Genomic DNA, 21,253 nt, shown 5'->3' on the forward strand with positions numbered 1-21,253 from the left:
TGGTAATAGAGCTGGTTACTTTGGGGCAATGCCCCGCAAAAGGCCCTTTTAAGGGCTGGTAATAGAGCTGGTTTCTTTGGGATAATGCCCTGCAAAATGCCCTTTTCAGGGCTATTTGTAATTTAGTTTAGGGTAGGGAAATTTTAGTATTTTAGGGGTTAATAAATTTAATATAGGTGGCGGCGGTGTAGGGGGATTAGATTAGGGGTTATTAATTTTAATATAGGTGGTGGCGGTGTAAGGGGGTCAGCTTAGGGGTTAATATAGTTTAAGTAGGGGACTCATATTAGGGGTTAATATAGTTTAAATAGGTGGTGGCGGGGTAGGGGGCTCACATTAGGGGGTAAAACATATGTAGCTGGCGGCGGGGTCCAGGATCAGCGGTTTATTTATTATTAGGAGTGAGAGGGGGGATTGGGGATAGAGGGGTATACGTGTCGGGTTATTTTTGGGAGGCGTGTTAGACAGTACGGGAGATTTAATACTTTAGTAAGGTTTTGTAGGCGGCGGCAGTTTCTAAAGTGCCTTAAGTCACTGGCGACTCCAGAAATTTGTACATCGCTAGTTTGTCAGACTTACGGCACTTTAGCATCTGATGGTGCCGTATATGGGATAGCTCGAGTTGCGAGCTGAAACTACGGGCGGCGCAGGTTTCCACGCTTGCGCCAAAACCTGTGCCGTATATCGGATCGCGCCCCACCTGAGCAACTCTATGTAAAAAAGGAAGATATTTTATCTCACAATTTCCTCAACTCAGCAGAGTAAGTTCTGTGTAAAAAGTTATACTTTATTTACTGCCCAGCTGCAGGTAAATAAAAAAACTGAAGAAATGAACAGCAGCCAATCAGCATCAACACTGCTGAGGTCATGAACTCTTTTACTGTGATCTTATGAGATTTGACTTAACTATCATGAAATTTCATAGTAAACGTCCTTAAACTTACTTACTAATATCTTTCTTTTGTACATGGAGATGTTCAGGTGATATTTTCTAATCAGCTTTTTACACCTAAGGGTGCAGCACTTTTTAGTAAAAAAGAATATTGTCTAGCAATACATACGGCTAGATTATGAGTTTTGCGGTATGAGTGCAAAAACAGCGTTAAGGTTCTTTTTCACTACCGGTGGAATTACAAGTCTTGGAGTTATAGCTATATAAGAAGAAAAAGGGCGCCTCCTAGTGTAGCCAATACACAATTAGATCATAATACAAACGATATGAAATGGTACTCACAATTTTGGAAGGCAAAGATAATGCCTAGGTGTGTAGTCTGGAAACTCTGCAGTGTCCCAGTAACTGTGCACGATTGCAAGGGCAGCTCCTCTTAGCTGTAGTTGATTCTGCAGTCTAGAAATTGAAAAGAAGGAAGAGGGCGACTCCTAGTGCAAATCAATCATTCAAATGGGCACCCACTGGTAGCTACCAATAAAATGGATACTCACATGGCCTAAAGCACACTATAGTGCTAGTGAAGCAAGCTGGGTCTATTGTAGTGGCCCAGCGCACATAAACTCATAGGCTGTAGTCTTATTCCAGGAACATCAGTAAGAGACAGGAGACTTCAGTATAAAAAAATTATTTTATGATCTAAAAAAGTTCATGTACAATTACTCAAATAAAATACAAAGTGATAAAAAATCAGTAAAACACGCTACGCGTTTCTCAGCGCTAACCACGCTGTTTCCTCAGGCAGGTAGTACTGATGTTAACTGAAGTCTCCTATTTATGCTGCCTCTAGCTAACACACAAAACACACAAAAAAATGCATTAAAACAAATGTAGTTGTTATTACCTTGTGTTCTATGAGCCATGTTTTTAAGAGACATAAAATCTACTTTCTTTTTTTCTCCTCTTTTGTTAACCGATCGCTGTTAGTTAATTTGTCTATCAGCTGTTAAACGAGAACTCACAGCAGTATTTGGAAGCTAAATTCTGGGCATTAAATGAACCAGTCTGTGTCTTTTATTATTGAAATCTTGTATGTTTCAAAAGTATTTTTCTATAAACGACTTTTCCTAACAGCTATGGCTTAAATTTTATAGCTATATTTTAATACTAAAGTTTGTCTGATAAATCAACTAATCATAATCTAAAATCCTCTAAGAGTGTATGTTTGAAACTTCTTGCAGTTGGAGTGCCAATCAGATGGTTTCTATTGGAGGTGTGTTTCTTTGAGCCAATGATTGTATACGCATTTTTAGCTTCTTGAAATTCAACTGCCAATGGGATAGTTCCTATTGCAGGTGTGTTTGTTTGGGCCAATATATGTGTGTTAATTTATAAATACTGTTGCAAAAAACATTGATAATCAAATACACATTTTGAATAAACTCTCTGATGAATATGATAAAACAACTACACTAGTATAGGACAAAATGAATATTTACAATTCCAAAATTAAATTTTAGTGTTGCTGTGCAATTTTACCCGGACGTAGAGGGGGTGTTTTCGCCTAGACCAATGGCATCGCTTGAGATTAACAACAAATAAAGCTCTCTCAGTTGCGGAGTACGCTAATCTACAAAATGGCCAGTGCTCATGGGGGTGTGCCGTTCTAGACCAATGGTATTACTTGAATACCGTGCTGATGTAAAATATCTCAATGGCAACTAGCTAATAGAACATTTTTTATATGTAAATCCAAGTATGTTGTTCATCAGCTTCGCTAGCGTCAATGTTTAAGTCTCCTATGTTACTAGGAAAAAACTGAGTTTTTCGACATGCAATATAGGCACAATGTGCAAGCATAAATAATCAAAAGCAACATTTTCTCACATGTTATGCAATCAGAAATTTCCTGCAAACATATTATTATTAATATTTTGTAGAGTGATGGTAGATATCAAATTAAGAATAACGTGTCAAATAATTGAGCTTAACTTTAGTTTTCAAACCTTGTGTAATCTATGTTAAATAAAAATATTATTCTATCGTTTACCAGGCTTAGCATTCGTTTTCTAACCAATGTGCAATCTTTATTTAAAACATTTTATATCTCTAATTATGTTAATGATAAACTGAGTATGACTGAAATGTGATGTTTTAGTACAAGTCACCTATGATTAATAATAAAGTCCAATATCATCGTATGTGACTGATAGTGTTACTGTGTTATTATGATTCCTAGGGTATGGATTGTGAATTATATAATTACCTATATATAAGTGTAAACCTATGTGATAAATTAAAATAACATATGATTATATTTAAATGTTGAATAATGTGAAAATATGTGTAACACCTACTCATAAAAATAAAACCTAAAATAATGGTGTTACTATTGTGGTTATATATAAAAATGTATATTACAACTGATTCTAAATAACTATATATGTCTATGAAGAATCCTATGTGAAATAAATAATATCAAACTACTTTGATAACAACATAGATAAATATAGATAAATAACAACATAGATAAATATAAGTGCTTAAGTAAAAGTGTATGTATTATGTCAAGGTGTATGAGTGATATAATCTCTATAAACCAATGTGACTACTATAAATATGTGTCGCTCAAAAATAGGGGTAAAAAGAAATAAAAATAAATGCAAACAAAATGTGTCACTCATAATTAGGGGTAAAGAGAGATAAGAACAAAAATAAATAATGTCCTCAGAGCCTTTATATGTGATGTAAATAAATAAGTGTATTGTCTTAAGGTCACCAATGGTGTTATGTGTGGTCGGGATTAATCAGTGAGTCCTACCAATTGTAATGTATAAATGGGGATTGTGAAGATATATTGAGACTATATATATCTCATGGTATATGCTTTAAATGTGTTGCCCTAGAGTATCCATTTTGGCAATTCTTACTAACATCAGGTATTCTATCGGTCTAAAATGCAGCCGTATCAACGACTTCATTAAGGCCTTCTGGATACAAAGAACCAAATTTGTATATCCAGAAGGTTTCCCTCTGGCGGAGCCTGCACATTCTATTTTGAGAATGAATTTTAGGAATAGTTTCTAATGGGGTAATAGTCATGTAACATTTATTTGTGCCATGAGTGGCAAGATGATGTCTGCAAGTACTGTATTTGTTGGATCCCCTTAGAATACATCTTAGGTGTTCTGACCATCTCTGTCTGATTTTTCTACACGTGCGGCCTATATATTGTAGGCCACACAAACACGTTATACAGTAGACAATATATGTTGAGTTAAATGTCATTCTTTGTGTTATTCTAAATAGTTCCCCAGTGCTGTTGGATCTAATAGTTTGTAGGCCATTTGTAATATACTTACACATGCTACATCTACTTTTATTGCATCTGTAGGTTCCTATAGCAAATGATGGATTATGATTTGGTACTAATGCTAGTGTTTTATTGGGAGCACTAGATATCTGTTTGCACATTACAACTTTACTTGGTGCTAACTTTTCTTTAATTGTAGGTGCTCTTCTGAAGGTACATATGGGTTTTTCCCCTAAAATAGATTTAAAAATTGGATCTCTTCTAAGTAGGGTCCAGTGTTTGGTTAAGATTCTCTTAATTTCTTTATAATTATTATTATATCTGGTAATGAAGGTGGATTCATAGCCTGGGCTATCGGTCAATAAATCTTTCTTTTTACTAATTAACAATTCGTCTCTATTTAAAGAGCGAGCCGTCTGATAACTTGATTCAATTAGTTCATCAGGATAATGTTTTTCCCTAAATCTGTCTTTAAGGATCGTGCTCTGTGTGTCATATGTAATGATGTCCGTACAGTTACGTCGTATTCTCCTGAACTGACTATAGGGTATGTTTTGTTTCCAGCTAGAGTAATGGTTACTGTAATAGTCCAAAAAATTATTACTATCCACTGTTTTGAAAAAAGTGCATGACTTGATGTGATTATCCTCACCCCACATCAGGGAGATATCTAAAAAATCTATTCTTTCTTCTTGGATATTCCAGGTGAACTGGATACCCATTTCATTCGCATTCAATTCATTTTGAAAGGCAGTCAGGGAATCTGCAGAGCCCCTCCAAAGGAAAAGCAAGTCATCTATGTAACGGCCATAGAAGGCTAGATTTTGCTCCCATCTTGTGTTGTAGATGTATCTAGATTCGAAACAACCCATAAATAGGTTTGCAAAGCTGGGAGCAAATCTGGTCCCCATGGCCGTTCCTTTAATTTGAATGTAAAAATTGTCTAAGAATTGAAAATAGTTATGAGTCAATATAAAACCAATTAGTTCTAACAAATAGTTTTTTTGAATCTCAGGCATATAAATATCTTCACTTAGATAGTGATCGATAGATTTTAGGCCTATCTCATGTGAGATATTGGAATAAAGTGAGCTTACGTCACAAGATACCCAATATAAGTGGTTATGTCTAGATATATTTGAGAGTTTGAGTAAAAGATCAGTAGTATCCCTTATATAGGATCGTAGTTGTACTACGTATTTCTGGAGAAAAAAGTCTATGTACGATGAAAGGTTATCTGTTATACTGTTAATTCCTGCAATTATTGGCCTACCGGGTGGATTTTGAAGTTGCTTATGGATTTTTGGTAAATTATAGTAGTAAGGAATATTGGGATTTTTTGGAGTTAGAAAACTTTTCTCTTTATTGTTAAGGATACCATTTTTGTGTCCAAAGATAATTATTTTAAGAAGTTCTTTGGTGAATACATCTGTAGGGTCTTTGTCTAACCTCTGGTAGTAATCCTTATCTAATAGGATCCTGTATGCTTCATTAGTATAGTCATTGTAATTTTGAATCACTAGCCCTCCGCCTTTATCGGCTTGGCGGATGACAATAGTCTGATCTTTAGTTAAGTTTGAGAGAGCCTTTCTTTCATTGGGCCAAATAATACTTCGTTTGTTAGTCCCTAAAGATAATTTCTCGAAATCCTCCAAAACAAGTGTTTGGAAGACATCAAGGTAAGCTGAATCTTCTTTCTTAGGTTGGAAGGAAGATGGTGGTGTTAAATTTGTGTGTATTATTCCCTCAAACAATTGTTCAGATAGATCTGCAGGATCAATATAAATAACTGTTGTGTTTCTTTGTGCTGGCATATTGTCTGTGAGAATAGGAACACCATTGGTATTATATGTTTTAAGTTGTTTCTTGGCGAAATAACCCTGCAAGGACAATTTCCTAGTGAATTTGTTAAGGTCAACAAACAACTCAAACATTTTATGTGGGTTGGAAGGACAAAAACTCAAACCTCTACTTGAAATTCTTATTTCATCATTATGTAAAATTTTATCTGACAAGTTAAATATACCCTTGCTTAATTGTTGTAGCTTCTTTTCCTTGGAGGCAATTCCCCTTCCCCTATGTCCCCGTTTGTGTGTGTTCTTTTGTTTTTGCCTGGTTGTTGGTATGGGGTATTTTGTCCTTCCCTCCGCCAGAGGGGTGCTAAGGGTATGCGATCTTCTAAAAAAGAAGCAGAATTGTGGGGTGTGGATGGGTTATGAGTCTGTATTATTTCCCTGTTGTTACCCGACTGTTCATCATATGTTCTATTTTGCCCAAAATTCACCCCATGCACTTGGGGGGAATTAGTTGTAAGTTCTCTTGGTTGGTGTCCCCTCTGTGGATGGTGACTATTTCTATAAGTATCCTGAGTGGAATGGGATGTTGTATGTTGGTAAGAATTTTCTCTGGAGTTAGAATAGGTGTTTTGTCTATTCTCCTCTCTTTGATGAGAGTATTGTCTGTCATATTGTGCATAGTGTTGGTTATCTAAAGGATTGAATCTATTAGATGTAGATATTTGATAATGGGGGTAATTTTTATTCTCCTTTGAGCTGTTGTGAATTCTATTTTCTGTGTCAGTTTTATGATGTGAATGATTGATAAAATTGTGTCTAGGTCCTGAATATTGTGGTCTATTTGAATTGTACTGAATTTTGTTTTTATTTTTATTTTTATTGTTATATGTGACCTTTACCCATGGTGAATCATTAGAGTCATTTCTTTCTATTCTATTGTAAGTGTATACTATTCCTTTTGTGTAGTCTTCTTCATCTCTTTCTTTTTTCTTATTTTTCCTAAGGATTATCTCATCTTGATATTCATCAGATGCTTTGATAGTTCTCTCATTAAGTGAAAGATATTGGGTATATTGTGACGTAAGCTCACTTTATTCCAATATCTCACATGAGATAGGCCTAAAATCTATCGATCACTATCTAAGTGAAGATATTTATATGCCTGAGATTCAAAAAAACTATTTGTTAGAACTAATTGGTTTTATATTGACTCATAACTATTTTCAATTCTTAGACAATTTTTACATTCAAATTAAAGGAACGGCCATGGGGACCAGATTTGCTCCCAGCTTTGCGAACCTATTTATGGGTTGTTTCTAATCTAGATACATCTACAACACAAGATGGGAGCAAAATCTGGCCTTCTATGGCCGTTACATAGATGACTTGCTTTTCCTTTGGAGGGGCTCTGCAGATTCCCTGACTGCCTTTCAAAATGAATTGAATGCGAATGAAATGGGTATCCAGTTCACCTGGAATATCCAAGAAGAAAGAATAGATTTTTTAGATATCTCCCTGATGTGGGGTGAGGATAATCACATCAAGTCATGCACTTTTTTCAAAACAGTGGATAGTAATAATTTTTTGGACTATTACAGTAACCATTACTCTAGCTGGAAACAAAACATACCCTATAGTCAGTTCAGGAGAATACGACGTAACTGTACGGACATCATTACATATGACACACAGAGCACGATCCTTAAAGACAGATTTAGGGAAAAACATTATCCTGATGAACTTAATGAATCAAGTTATCAGAAGGCTCGCTCTTTAAATAGAGACGAATTGTTAATTAGTAAAAAGAAAGATTTATTGACCGATAGCCCAGGCTATGAATCCACCTTCATTACCAGATACAATAATAATTATAAAGAAATTAAGAGAATCTTAACCAAACACTGGACCCTACTTAGAAGAGATCCAATTTTTAAATCTATTTTAGGGGAAAAACCCATATGTACCTTCAGAAGAGCACCTACAATTAAAGAAAAGTTAGCACCAAGTAAAGTTGTAATGTGCAAACAGATATCTAGTGCTAAACGATAGAATAATATTTTTATTTAACATAGATTACACAAGGTTTGAAAACTAACGTTAAGCTCAATTATTTGACACATTATTCTTAATTTGATATCTACCATCACTCTACAAAATATTAATAATAATATGTTTGCAGGAAATTTCTGATTGCATAACATGTGAGAAAATGTTGCTTTTGATTATTTATGCTTGCACATTGTGCCTATATTGCATGTCGAAAAACTCAGTTTTTTCCTAGTAACATAGGAGACTTAAACATTGACGCTAGCGAAGCTGATGAACAACATACTTGGATTTACATATAAAAAATGTTCTATTAGCTAGTTGCCATTGAGATATTTTACATCAGCACGGTATTCAAGTAATACCATTGGTCTAGAACGGCACACCCCCATGAGCACTGGCCATTTTGTAGATTAGGGTACTCCGCAACCGAGAGAGCTTTATTTGTTGTTAATCTCAAGCGATGCCATTGGTCTAGGCGAAAACACCCCCTCTACGTCCGGGTAAAATTGCACAGCAACACTAAAATTTAATTTTGGAATCGTAAATATTCATTTTGTCCTATACTAGTGTAGTTGTTTTATCATATTCATCAGAGAGTTTATTCAAAATGTGTATTTGATTATCAATGTTTTTTGCAACAGTATTTATAAATTAACACACATATATTGGCCCAAACAAACACACCTGCAATAGGAACTATCCCATTGGCAGTTGAATTTCAAGAAGCTAAAAATGCGTATACAATCATTGGCTCAAAGAAACACACCTCCAATAGAAACCATCTGATTGGCACTCCAACTGCAAGAAGTTTCAAACATACACTCTTAGAGGATTTTAGATTATGATTAGTTGATTTATCAGACAAACTTTAGTATTAAAATATAGCTATAAAATTTAAGCCATAGCTGTTAGGAAAAGTCGTTTATAGAAAAATACTTTTGAAACATACAAGATTTCAATAATAAAAGACACAGACTGGTTCATTTAACGCCCAGAATTTAGCTTCCAAATACTGCTGTGACTTCTCACAGCTGATAGACAAATTAACTAACAGCGATCGGTTAACAAAAGAGGAGAAAAAAAGAAAGTAGATTTTATGTCTCTTAAAAACATGGCTCATAGAACACAAGGTAATAACAACTACATTTGTTTTAATGCATTTTTTTGTGTGTGTATTAACATATGCGGTTTCAACATTTTGTTTAATTATATGCAGAGATCTGTTTAATGCATGTGTCATTTGTAAACAACTGTGGCTTTTGACTCATTTGTTTTTAGTTTGTCTGTTAACATTTTAGATGTTTTGTTTTTTTAAGAAGAATATGTCTAAACAATTAATGATTGTAACACCTGCCAATTAAGGTTGCACTAGGGTGGAGCCTGCTATACCATTAGCTAGAGGCAGCATAAATAGGAGACTTCAGTTAACATCAGTACTACATGCCTGAGGAAACAGCGTGGTTAGCGCTGAGAAACGCGTAGCGTGTTTTACTGATTTTTTATCACTTTGTATTTTATTTGAGTAATTGTACATGAACTTTTTTAGATCATAAAATAATTTTTTTATACTGAAGTCTCCTGTCTCTTACTGATGTTCCTGGAATAAGACTACAGCCTATGAGTTTATGTGCGCTGGGCCACTACAATAGACCCAGCTTGCTTCACTAGCACTATAGTGTGCTTTAGGCCATGTGAGTATCCATTTTATTGGTAGCTACCAGTGGGTGCCCATTTGAATGATTGATTTGCACTAGGAGTCGCCCTCTTCCTTCTTTTCAATTGGAGTTATAGCTGCACCGCACACTTTTTTGGCCGGAACGCAACGTAACTACCGCAGATTTCCAAAAGTCCTTTTTCTTTTTTTTTTTTTTTAATAATATTTTTATTGAGGTGAAATACACTACATGAGAATTAGGCAATAATTTACATGACATGTAAATACAAGCATAAATTACATCAATACTGGAAAAAGAAAAGAAAATAGAATAATATAATAACATTGACATCCACAAAATCTCTAGTTAAATTCATGCTACAAAAGGAAACCAATTAATATCTAGAGATACAAAGTCATCCTCATGTTTTCTAATATAGTGAGTCCCCATTAGAAAAAGGTAAAATAACGACACAACGTTTATCCCTATAGGTATATGGAGGCCACTCTTGGACCCCCTAGAAAATTAGTAAGTCATATCGGTGATACTGGGGAGAAGGGACAACAATGAAAAGGGCCACTTTTGGACCCGAAATATGATTTAGAAACATAAATAACTAACACTGAAGTATGAGAGGTTACTAAACAGGTACAATTTGCTATTGAGCCACTTGTAAGGATAGCGCCCAGGGATTAATTCACTTTAATTAATATTAAGTTACAGGGAGGGCTGCGTGGGAGGATGGATGCATGTCTAATGAGAATCTGCACAACTTACATATCAAAGGGCTACGTAGCTATTGTTTCATTAGTAAAGTCTAAAATGCCATCGCCATCAGGTGGAGAGACCTGGTATCTATGTACATTAGCATGTTTATACCATCATCTGCCCAGGGATCTAGCAGGGAGTATTAATGAAGGGGAAAACAAAAGAATTAGAATAGAAATATATATCTACATATGGGGGAGATTAAATATACTTTGAGCATTATCTGAGAAATATATGAACAATATCGTCTCCATTGCAGTAGTATCAATAAGGGGGAAAAGCATAAAAGCTATGAGACAAATATATTGATATAGGGGACTTTACATACCCCTTGAACGTTAGGCAAGTTAAAATTGGTAACTGCATAGCTCATTACAAAGGGATTAGCACTGGTCACATGATGAATATTGGCATATTAACAAACCTGCGCGTGCTGTCACATAAAAATTCAAGCTAACCAAAGGCAGGGGAAATATTAAGAGAGACAGACTAACCCCCCATTCTAAAGTAATACAAACATTCCAAGGGACAACTACATGAGACTCTCCATTTCCATGTCTTAACATCCTACTCTCTACTAGTGTTTGAAAACGGGTCACATCCTCCCAATGAAGTGGAAGGACACACATTAAAAATTAAAAACTAAGTAGGTACTAATCTATAACCAAGGAGAACGCAAAAGCATGTATAAATTTGAACCTCTATAGGGGTGAAAAATAGTAAAACAGAGACATGGTATGGGGAACAGATGTAAACAGCATGTAGGCAGCTACATATCAATAATCTATTGTGAATATACAATCAGATATTTAACCTAACATGCAAAAACGAAGTCCTCTAAACACCAGGCTAAGTTGCCATCATTAATCCATACAAAGGGAGATTAAGAATTGATTACTTGCTCTTGAATAATGAAATATAAACGTAGCAGTAGAGAGGTAGCATAGTGGGTATCAGTTTATGCCATATTGTAATATTTTACTGTACCATTTCTACTGCGGATATCTGTGTGTTGTAGTAGACATTCAGCCGATTCCAGCCCTGAAATGAACCCCTGCGGCAGATCTCAGCAATAGCCAGGTTCCCTTGGTAATGCGGTCAACTAAGAAAGCTAATCTCTGGAGCCAGAAACCATACTCCCAGAGGGTCCTCAATGTTGTAGGCCATTCAAAAGAGAGATCTAGAGGTAGCGACTGTGGACAACGTGGTAGATCAGTTGTTAGATTTGCCGGGTACAAGGGCTCCGGGTGTTGCCACGGCCATCTAAGATATTCTGACGATTGAGCAAATTTTGTATATTTCCACTTCCTAGGAGTAAAATGTAACTCCCATGCTACTAAGACCTTAGTTCTGGCTGGAGTCGGGAGTGGGCGACTGGCCTTACCCATGTCTTCTGGCTTAAGGAGGGCTGGTTTTGCAAATTCAGCAGAGTCCTCCTTGGGATTGTTGAGGGCAATTGTTGCAGTGCGGTGATAGTCAGATGCGGTAGCAGTCTTCTGCACAATATCAGATAAAGCCTCAGTAGTTGTCTTGTCTTGTTGTATGATCAGCTCTTGATTTGGGAGCATTCTCAGGGCATGCACCGGGGCTTCCCTGGTCACAAGATCTTCCCGTCTGTGATTTATCATTGGTGGCATTTGTCTTCCACCATGTTTCTCTACTAACCCGCTTGCTGCTACGGGTAAGATGCTTTCCGTGGGTTTTGAAGATATGAGACTGCAAAGCTCGGTCTCCAGGGTTTGATAGTGGTCCTCCACAAGCCGTGTCATTCTGCGTTCCCATCTGTCTATGGCCTCCATACTCAGAGCCAGATCCCTGCGGAAGTGCGTTCAAACCTTATTAGCAGAATGGATGGTTCCTATCTAGAGGTGGGGGAGGTGTAGACTTTTATAGTAGAAATGCTCTTCTTTGTAATGATTTGCAGTAGTAGCAGTAAGTAGTACTGCTCGTAACCCCAGTCTCCTAGGGGGGGAATATGCGATAGCCCCAGCTCTACAAACTGCCAGACACCATAGGGATGCAACAGCCGCATGGCCTAACTGTAGAGCATAGGCAGAGATGTCAAACCTGGAAGTTTCCCCCAGGATTATCAATTTCTTGAATCCTATAGCAGTCTGCTGGTCTCTAATCATAGAATTATATATATTTTTTTCGCTGGAAAACAATAAAATATCACATAAAGCTCTATAATAGAACCACAAGATACGTCCTGCCGCTACAGCTGTAGGCTCTGCCCCCCTCCAAAAGTCCTTTTTCAATGGCACTTCCATGGGGCTGGTATTACGAGTTTGCCTGGGAGGCCAAAAACTACAAGATCCATACCGTAAACTGAAAGTCAGTAGTTATGGGTTTTATGCTACAACGCCGTAACATAAAACTCATAACTAAAGTGCTAAAAAGTACACTAACACCCATAAACTACCTATTAACCCCTAAACCGAGGCCCTCCCGCATCGCAAACACTAAAATAAAATTATTAACCCCTAATCTGCCGCTCCGGACATCGCCACCACTATAATAAACATATTAACCCCTAATCCACCGTACTCCCGCATTGCAAACACTAGTTAAATATTATTAACCCTTAATCTGCTGCCCCTAACATCGCCGCAACCTACATTACTGTTATTGACCCCTAATTTGCCACCCCCAAAATTGCTGCAACTATTCTAAAGTTATAAACCCCTAACCCTAAGTCTAACTCTAACTCTAACACCCACTAACTTTAATATAATTAAAATAAATCTAAATTAAAATTACAATTAATACCTAAATAATTCCTATTTAAAACTAAATACTTATCTATAAAATAAACCCTAAGCTTGCTACAATATAACTAATAGTTATATTGTAGCTAGCTTAGGTTTTATTTTTATTTCACAACTAAGTTTGTATTTACTTTAACTCGGTAGACTTGTTAGTAAATAGTTATTAACTATTTACTAGCTACCTAGCTAAAATAAATACAAATTTACCTGTAAAATAAAACCTAACCCGAGTTACACTAAAACCTAACCTTACACTACAATTAAATAAATTACATTTATTAAATGCAATTAACTAAATTACAAAAAAAAACACTAAATTACACAAAATAAAAAATAAATTATCAAATATTTTAACTAATTACACCTAATCTAATAGCCCTATACAAATAAAAAAGCCCCCCCCCCCAAAATAAAAAACCCCTAGCCTAAACTAAACTGCCAATAGCCCTTAAAAGGGCCTTTTGCGGAGCATTGCCCCAAAGAAATCAGCTCTTTTACCTGTAAAAAAAAATACAAACACCCCCAACAGTAAAACCCACCACCCACACAACCAAACCCCCCAAATAAAAACCCTACCTAAAAACCTAAGCTCCCCATTGCCCTGAAAAGGGCATTTGGATGGACATTGCCCTTAAAAGGACATTTGTCTCCTTTTCAGCCCAAACTTTAAGCTAAAAATAAAACCCACCCAATAAACCCTTAAAAAACCTAACACTAACCCCCGAAGATCCACTTACAGTTTTTGAAGACCCGACATCCATCCTTAACGAAGCGGCAGAAGTCCTCAGTGAAGCCGGCAGAAGTCTTCATCCAAGCGGGCCGAAGTCTTCATCCAACCGGGCGGAAGTCTTCATCCAACCAAGCAGAAGTTTTCATCCAGACGGCATCTTCTATCTTCATCCATCCGGCGCGGAGCGGGTGCATCTTCAAGACATCCGGCACAGAGCATCCTCTTCTTCCGACTGCTCTTCTCGAATGAAGGTTCCTTTAAGTAACGTCATCCAAGATGGTGTCCCTTGAATTCCGATTGGCTGAAAGAATTCTATCAGCCAATCGGAATTAAAGGTGAAAAAATCCTATTGTCTGATGCAATCAGCCAATAGGATTGAGCTTCATCAGCCAATAGTATTTTTTTTACCTTTAATTCTGATTGGCTGATAGAATTCTATCAGTCAATCAGAATTCAAGGGACACTATCTTGGATGACGTCACTTAAAAGGAACCTTCATTCGAGAAGAAGAGGATGCTACATGCCGGATGTCTTGAAGATGGAGATGCTCCGCGCCGGATGGATGAAGATAGAAGATGCCGTCTGGATGAAGACTTCTGCCCGGTTGGATGAAGACTTTGGCCCACTTGGATGAAGACTTCTGCTGCTTCATTGAGGATGGATGTCAGGTCTTCAAAAACTGTGGTGGGGGGGGGCTTTTTTATTTTGATAGGGCAAATAGATTAGGTGTAATTAGTTTAAATATTTGATAATTTCTTTTTTTATTTTGTGTAATTTAGTGTTTGTTTGTTTTTGTAATTTAGTTAATTGTATTTAATTAATATCATTTATTTAATTGTAGTGTAAGGTTAGGTGTTAGTGTAAGACAGGTTAGGTTTTATTTTACAGGTAAATTTGTATTTATTTTAACTAGGTAGCTAGTAAATAGTTAATAACTATTTACTAAATAGTCTACCTAGTTAAAATAAATACAAACTTAGCTGTGAAATAAAAATAAAACCTAAGATAGATACAATGTAACTGTAATGTTATATTGTAGCTAGCTTAGGGTTTATTTTATAGGTAAGTATTTAGTTTTAAATAGGAATTAGCTATTAATAGGTTTTATTTCTATTTTTTTTAAATTACATTAAAGTAAGGGGGTGTTAGGGTTAGGGGTTAATAACTTTAGTATAGTGGCGACCACGTTGGGTGTGGCAGATTAGGCGTTAATAACTAATGTAGGTGGCAGCGATGTGGGGGGATGGCAGATTAGGGGTCAATAAGTGTAGGTAGGTGGCAGCGATGTCGGGGGACGGCAGATTAGGGGATAATAAGTGTAGGTAGGTGGTGGCGACATTGGGGGCTGCAGATTAGGGGTTAATAAGTGTAGATAGGTGGCAGCGATGTTGGGGGCAGCAGATTAGGGGTTTATAAGTGTAATGTAGGTGTCAATGATGTCGGGGGCGGCAGATTAGGGGTGTTTAGACTGGGTTAGGTGTTAGGTGTAAAAAAAGTTTTTATTTCCCCATAGGAATCAATAGGGTTGTGTTACGGAGCTTTACGCTCCTTTATTGCAGGTGTTAGGCTTTTTTTTAGCTGGCTCTCCCCATTGATGTCTATGGGGAAATCGTGCATGAGCACGTAAAGCCAGCTCACAGCAGCGCTGGTATTGGAGTGCGGTATGGAGCTCGATTTTGCTCTACGCTCACTTATTGCCTGCTAACGCCGGGTTTTTGTAAACCTGTAATAGCAGCGCTATATGGAGGTGAACGGTGGCAATAACTTGCAAGTTAGCACCGAGCAGTTCTTACCGCAAAACTCGTAATCTAGCCGATAGTTTGTAACAACAATATGCATATTGTTATATGTTTAGAAAAATGTAATTTCTATTATGCCATCAAGTTAGATATCATAGCACCTGTATACTCCTTTTGAGCCTATCTTCTCCCCAAATAGGCGAGCACCGACCTCCTATTGGCCAACACACAGTACTTAGGCTCACCTGGAGTATCAGGTAACTATCTCTGATGAAGCGCATGTACGCATGCGTGAAATGCGTCAGATAGAAGGAGGGTTGTCTACCTGTTGTCTCCTACCTGAATAAACCAACGTTTGCACTGGCATCCTGGCTCCGGTATCCTTCTTTCTTTATAGTTTGGAACTAAATGATATATTGATCTGTAAATAAACAAATCAGTAAAACCTAATAGACTGGTTGGGAGTGTATTGTTTGTAGTACAGACTGCTCCAAATGATTTGTATTTTCGTTATATATGCGAGTTATGGAGTGTGATCCCTGTTTTGTTATGCGGATTAATCTATCTATGCTAGAATTTGTGTTTGTGAGCTGGCTATCTGAAATGAGAGCCCTAACAAAGTGCCTACACTGAAAATTCGCAAACATGGTGTCAGAAGGGACAGCATAGGTTTCTCTTAGCTCTTGAAAGGGGAGAACCTGAAGCATGCTAGGATTGATGACATGCACGATAGAGGTTAGGCCAGAGGCCTTCCATCTCTGAAAGGCTCGAGTGGTGAAACCGGGTATAAACCTAGGGTTTCCCTGTATAGGTAGGTATCTGGTCACTTTATGGTCTATGTTCCAGAAACGACATAGCTTGTGCCACGCCCTCAGCGGGTCTCTAAACAGTATGTTCTGAGAAATGTGATGGGGCAAAGCAGGCAAGGTAGAGTGCGGGAGATAAGCCAGGTTCAACGGTGCTACACCGTCCGACTCCACAGCGTGGCTAAAATATTCAGATCCAGTCAACCAACCAAGAACTAGTTTAGTTAGCGTTGCCCAATTGTACCACTGAATGTTTGGGAACCGAAGGCCCCCCGCCTCCAGTGGCATAGAAAGTTTGGTTATATTGATCCTGTGCTTCCCTTGATTCCACACAAAAGAGGCAAAAGTAGAAGAGATAACCTGTATGTCCCTGTTGTGAAGCAACAAAGGGAGCATTTGTAAAGGGTACAAGATTTTTGGCAGAATTACCATTTTCAGCAAATGAATTCTACCCTGGAGGGAGAGGGGGAGACCCCTCCACCCCCGGATGAGTTCCTGTGCAGATAAGAAGGAAACCTCCATGTTTTGCGTAGGTCCTCAGGGGGAGTAAAATTGAGCACCAGTGAGATGGGGGCATGATCTGATATCGTGATGGGATGTATCCTACTTGAAGGTATGATAGTGGTGAGGCCAGGAGATGTGAGGAAATCATCGATACTGGACAGGGTGTGGTGTGATTTAGACACGCAGGTATAGTCTCTAACTTCCGGGTTACGCATTCTCCATAGATCAACTAGTCCTAGTCCTCCCTTGAGACGTAAAATAATTTTGGTTTCACTTTTCTGTCTTTGAGAGCTTAGTTTCACAGTGTAGGAGTGTGAGGGCTCTAAAAATCTATCCAGTGGGGATAGTTGGGCCATGTTAAAGTCCCCTCCCATGAGGATTTGAAAGTCATTACGTTTGGTCAAATGTGTTTGTATCTGGGACCAGAAGTGGGGAGAAAGATTATTAGGCCCGTAAACATTACATAGTACATAGATTTTTGAAAATATATGTAAGTTGGTGATGATGTACATCTATATATGTATCTGTAAACATTATTGATAACCCCTTCCTGACCAGGATCGCCACCCCCCTCTTCCTGCCTGTCGTTGGCGTATTTATAACTTGTCCCACCCATCTAACCTTCAGCTTGTCATGTTTTTCCTGCGTCAAATGAGTCTCCTGTAACAATGCAATGTCTGTGTGGATTGAGTTAAGGTAGTGGAGTATCTTGCTCCTTTTAGCTGGGGATGTGATTCCTCCAACATTCCAGGAGACTATGTTATAACGTTGCGCCGTCATCTAAATTGGATATGGAATGTTCCACCAGGCATCGCCAATACAAGGCTCTTCCTCAGGAGCAGGCGGGCTATTGAGCTAAGGTATAAGTAATATGAAGTGTAGGGGAAAGTGTGATGTGGGGACAGTGCACTGTCAGTGTGTGCCAGGGAGTTGTACTCACAGTTAGGCCAGAAGGTATAGAGCCGACCAGTCACACCACAAGGATTCCATGTGTCAAAGATTACTTGGTGTGGGGGCCCCCCAAAGTGGAGGTACATCTGTTGCTGAGGGTAAAGACACACAGGCATTAATACATCACATAATACAGGTTTTAAGGACACATCAACCACACACAATAAACACCTTACATCCCTACTCATGTATATCTCACTAGCTTGAAAGAAGGGACGAGGTCTCTGCCTTATTATAGTTGTACCTTGGCAGCACGTGAGGCGGTTAACAAAACTATTCTTAACATTTGCATAGACACCCATATGAGTTAATGTAATAACAGAGAAACTTTCAGGCAAATATAGTCTATCAACATGGCATGAGCTGTTTTCCATATCCACTTCTCAGAGGTTGCTAATGGGAAGTAGAGGTCTATTCTGCCAGGAGGGTTATGTCTGAAAAATAGAGACATTGTGATCTAATATCAAGGTCTTACAGACTATGGTATCTAAAGGGCCATGTGTACGGGGACCTCTGGGCATTAAAATACAGCAGGGAGCACAGCATGGGAGTTTTACCATAGTGAGCAGTAAAGGAATGACAGGCCCTCTTATCAGTTTTTTGGCATATTGCGAAGCCCTCACACACCGGGTACCAAGTGAATGTGAGTCTAAACAAGGGAAGGGGAGTTCACCAGCTATGTTGGAAGAGGGTGTTCCACGGGTGGCTCAATTCTAAGGCTTGGAAGAAGGAGAGACGCCTCTCCTCCCCCATTGTGGGTAGAGGGCATTAGTGTCGAACACAGGAAACACAAAGCATGAATCATCAACGTCATGTATGCATGTAAAACATAACTTTTAACACAAAACAGAAAAACACTAAGAAACCAAACCATTAACTTTCCAATGTCCATAACTTTGGCCTTCCTGGGCAGAAAGGCAGGAGAGTACATAGGCTCCCATAGCGCAGTCACTAGGAGCAGCTGCCTCTCACATGTGGACTGTCCAGGCAGTCCAGAAGTTCTGAAATCACTCCCGGAAGCTCTCCCCACCAAGGGAGATGGTGCAGCAACCCAGCCTTCCATTATACAATAGAAGGCTTGGAGAAAATTGAAAAAGGGGAATCTTCTGTGTTCAGCGTACATCCTGTTGACCATCCTTGTCGAGATACTCTTGCAGGTCCTTGGGGGTATTGAAAAACTTGGGGCCAGCAGGCGTTTGCAGCCTCAATTTAGCAGGATACAGCAGGGAAGCCTGCCTCCCCTCCTTGTAGAGACGGGAGCACAGTGGAGCAAAATCCTTCCTGAGTTTGGTGACCTCTGCAGAAAAGTCCTGGAAAATCAATATTTTCTTTCCCTCAAAGATCAAATCTCCCGAGTGAGCCCTATACGCTCGTAGTAAAGCGAGTTTCTCTTGGTAGTTGAGGCATTTATATATTACTTGGCGTGGGCGGGAATTTAAAGTCTCAAGGCCTCTATCTGGGCCTATGCGATGGGCTCGCTCTATGTCTAGAGGCAAGTGATCCGGATTCATTTTCAGCAGCTTGCGGATTGTTAAAGCGGTAAATTCAAGCAAATCTTTATTCTTTACTGTTTCTGGAACTCCAACCACTCTGAGATTATTTCTCCGGCTCCGATTTTCAAGATCATCCACCTTGTCTTGCAATATTTGGTTTTGTCGGAGTAATTGCCTTACTGAAGTGGAGGTTGAATTTTGCCTATCCTCTACATCTGAAACCCGCTGTTCTACCTGGGAAATCCTAGTAGAGAATTGCCTTATTTCACTAGTCAGTGTATCCACCCCAGCTTGGAGGGACTCCATCTTCGGTAGAAAGAATGACTTGAGTTCCTGAAGGAGAGCAGAGGAGTCTGATGTAATTACGTGTGAGGATTTAGGAGAGGGTGGAGATTCAATATGTGATTCTGTAGCAGGCCTCTTCTTATCTGACTGCTTGTGTCTGGATGTCATCCTGTCCACTAGTGGGTTTGATATAGGTTTGAAGTATTGATCTAGCTTCATGCAAAACTTGCACTAAATTGCTTGCAGTATAAGGAAAGATTTCTTGTTATGAGTGTGAAAGCCCTCTAGATGGCAGTATCAGCCTCTGAATCAGCAATGGAAAAGGAACAAACCACCACCTAGTGATCTAAACATAAATGCTGCATAAACAGCAGTTTTCCTCCTATTTTGTTGTTACACTTCAGCCTCTGTAGAATAAGTGCCCAGTTTGAGATATGTATATAAAAAGAGAGATTGCAGCTGGGTAAAGAGTGAGTCTCTACATCAGAATAAGGCCAAAGCCCCAGTGCACACAAATTATATGGACCCACAGTAAATGCTGTGCCACTCAGCCCCAATAATTGTAAAGTGCTTCTTCTGTAATGAGCTGTGCAGTCAGGGTGTATCAATTGGACCCAGTGACCCCGCATTCAGTGTAAGTCACTATCGGTGCATACCAGGCAAGTTCAGCTGCAGGTGTCAGAGTTAAATAGTCCCATGTATAGCCTCATACCTTGCTTTCTTTCCCCTTTATGTTTATGGTTTTTTATTCAAGCTGCGTGTGTGTGAAAAAAGGAAAGTACACTTGGTAATGCAGCCAAACGGCCTGTACTCACTCCTCTCTCTTATTCAGCTGCGGCGGGGAAATCTCTGCATCAGCCAGGAGACAGCCGATACTAGTGCGGGTGTAGCGTGGGCCTCAGTCCAAGATGGCGCCCGTGACTTGCGCTCTGTTGCGCACTTCTGTCCCTTCCAGGGGCAAGGGCGATAATCGGCCCTTCACACTATGGGAGCAGTTGGGGCTACTATCCAGATGCTAGCCCAACAAGGATGGTGTGTGTGGGAAGTCGAGACCGGCAGCAATTTTATGCATTAATGGAGCGTATTCTGCAGAGCTCTTTCACTGTGCTGCCGGTCTGTAGCTCCGCCCACCGGAAGTCCTTTCGACTGGTTGGGAGTGTACCTTAAAAATTTGAATTTAGAATTCTACATTTAGGGAGATTATAACTTCTTTCTTTAATGTTAATGTTGATAAACCAATTATTCTACATGTAATTTCATGATTGGCCTCAATGTTGGATTTTGGACTGCAACTTTATACATGGACTTTTTAGAGACCCAATGAAACGCAACTCATATGACATGACTTCATCTATCTATATACCTGTTATTTTTGTTTCTAAACGATAACCAGTGGAACAATGTAATGTACTATTAATGGAATGTCCTATATATGTGCATTATTCTGTTTCAATGTATATGTATGAAAACTGGTTAATAAAAAACAAATAAATAAAATAAAAATGCA

General features: G+C 38.6%; 1 protein-coding gene across 1 annotated transcript in view; it reads left to right on the forward strand.

The window, feature by feature from the left end:
• Nucleotides 1–21,253, forward strand: part of LOC128657683 (protein mono-ADP-ribosyltransferase PARP14) — a 411,551-nt gene that overhangs the window by 123,414 nt on the left and 266,884 nt on the right. The window lies entirely within an intron of this gene.

Source organism: Bombina bombina, chromosome 1, assembly GCF_027579735.1.
Source record: "Bombina bombina isolate aBomBom1 chromosome 1, aBomBom1.pri, whole genome shotgun sequence".
In the NCBI taxonomy this organism is placed as follows: Eukaryota; Metazoa; Chordata; class Amphibia; order Anura; family Bombinatoridae; genus Bombina; species Bombina bombina.